The sequence below is a fragment of the Palaemon carinicauda genome, chromosome 26 (assembly GCF_036898095.1).
Source record: "Palaemon carinicauda isolate YSFRI2023 chromosome 26, ASM3689809v2, whole genome shotgun sequence".
Lineage (NCBI taxonomy): Eukaryota > Metazoa > Arthropoda > Malacostraca > Decapoda > Palaemonidae > Palaemon > Palaemon carinicauda.
The window spans coordinates 33,864,895-33,867,394 of record NC_090750.1 but is presented as its reverse complement, the minus strand read 5'-3'; the positions used below and the strand labels follow the sequence as shown (position 1 = coordinate 33,867,394).

The 2,500-nt window shown below is 33.5% G+C and overlaps 1 protein-coding gene across 1 annotated transcript in view; it reads right to left on the bottom strand.

Annotated features, from left to right (window-relative positions):
* LOC137619481 (uncharacterized) overlaps nucleotides 1-2,500 on the bottom strand; it is a 992,898-nt gene that overhangs the window by 50,944 nt on the left and 939,454 nt on the right.

Genomic DNA, 2,500 nt, shown 5'->3' with positions numbered 1-2,500 from the left:
GTCAAATCTTAATAAAAAAAAAAAATTGAAGTAAACAAAAAAATAGGTCAAAGAAAACTCTTTTCAACAATGGTACGCTCCACAACGGAATTTCATAAACAACAATAACAACAGTATGTTGCAAATGTATAATTAGGATCTTCAATAATTATATATTTTATAAATGGAGCAATTACAGAAGGTTATATTCAACAAAAACAGTTTTCTTAATAGGCACCAAAACTATCAACGCCCTTGAAAGTTGCTGTAATTATATTGGCTAAATTTAGGTGCCCAACATATATTGCTATGATTTCATCTTTATCAAGACATTTAAAAATAGATTTCCTGAGGTACTTATGTAAATAGGGTATACAGTATCAGACAGGATCTTCTTCATGGTGGGAAATAAAAACAGTAATTGTGTATGGAAATATAACATCAAGGTTGAATGATTGTGATAGTTTGAAGCTACAAAGAATGGAGTAGGTCGGATTGTGTTTGTGAGAAGAAAAATACAATCTTTTAGTAAATAACACGAATTACATATGTTAAACGAATAGCTGAGAAATATTTATGATAAAGTTTATTTCCTTTTTTGGAAACCATGGAAGGAAGGAATGAAGAAAGGCGCTGTTCAAATGAAAACCAAGTATCACATATGTAAAACATATTTATATAGTGAAATAAAAAGCGAACGTGCAAATAACAGACTCCAAAGAGGAGATCGATTTAGAGCAGAAGCTATTGAAACTAAACAGTGTCAATACTTGGAACTAGGTTAAAAAAGGGATGATATGAATAAATATAGAACATTGAAAGAAAAATTAAATCAACAGCTGCGATCACCTCTCTCTCTCTCTCTCTCTCTCTCTCTCTCTCTCTCTCTCTCTCTCTCTCTCTCTCTCATCCACCACCTCTATTGAAGACCTGTACCTAAAATAACGTGATATAAAATTAATTTTGAAGTGGATCTCTCCGAACTGTTATAAATAAATTATCTCTCTGCCTCCGAAGCGACATATTGCTTTGAAGTAGGAGAGAGAGAGAGAGAGAGAGAGAGAGAGAGAGAGAGAGAGAGAGAGAGAGAGAGAGAGAGAGAGAGAGAAAATAAATCAAATGCCAAAAGTTTAGCCTTTGATGATGAAGTCTATATTGAAAAATGTAGATCCCGAAATGATTAATGGAGTGGGCGAATCAATAGGAGATTTGCTGCTGATATAAGAGACGAGAGAAAAATCCATATGTGCCACATACGCTGCCTTCAATCAGAGGATATGCCACAAAATCTATATAATTTGCTAATCATTCCACTATTCACAAATGTTCGCAAATTTTCGAAATTCTTCATCCAGCCGATTTTTTTAGATTGATGGCGTAATGAGCTATACAGCCGTTAACCATAATTTGAGTTCCTCTTATGTCAATGTTTAAAAATAAAGGACAGCTTTGAAATAATAAGATAAAGAAGCTAACCCAGGCATTCAGTTTTTTTTCGTTAAAAACAAAGATTAGACGAATAAAAATATCGGCATTGTTTGGTGAGTTTTCTACAGATGGGGTCTTGAATTCCTCCAGATGGTCGTGGGTTTGGGCATTCCAGAAATAAATTAAGTGGGGTGCAAGGCTTGATCTTCACCAAAAGGGGTTTTCTTGAAGATTTCTTAACAAGAATAAATTTACATTTGAAGTAGAAATTAGTCGAACGAGCGTGTACATGTTTTCTTCAAGTCAAACAATAATTCAAATAGCCACATGGTCCAATAAAAACAATTAGATTCAGAACTGATATTGAAAAAAAATAAGACTCAGGATATGTTGCTAACATTATCGTAAATGAAAGAAATACACTTGAAACGATTTTTACGTTTAGGATACTGGGCATACGGCTTAGACCTTAGAGTATATAGTATAGCACATCAATCTAAACTGTATAGGTCTTAGGACCTAAAACATACATAATGACCTAAATCATACAGATGACAGTATATTCGTTATGGTGAAATTTTTGTACAGAAACGGATTTCGATCGTGATCTAAACTTTATGATTTTATTAACTTTCTTATGCTAATGACTAATTTTTCTTCAGTTCCCTAGTTGAGCGAATGGGTTCCCAGATGAGCCTAGTCACATGTGATGCACTTATTTCAATTTCCAGGCTTGCCTTGTAACTCTTAACGTAACCTATTACATGTGATCTAAGACATGGAATCATACACACACATATATAAATATATGTTTATAAGCGTACATGCATACATACATGTACACATACACACATATATATATACACACACACACACACACACACACACACACACATATATATATATATATATATATATATATATATATATATATACTTCTTTCTCCACTTCTCTACACGCTTGTCCTTATTTGGAGTGGCTTCAATGGTTCTTGAACACATTCTTCCATTTCCTTCGACCTAGTGCATCTTCCTCACTCAATTCCAACTTCCTCATATTTCTCTTCATACAGTCATTCCATGGGAATTTTGGT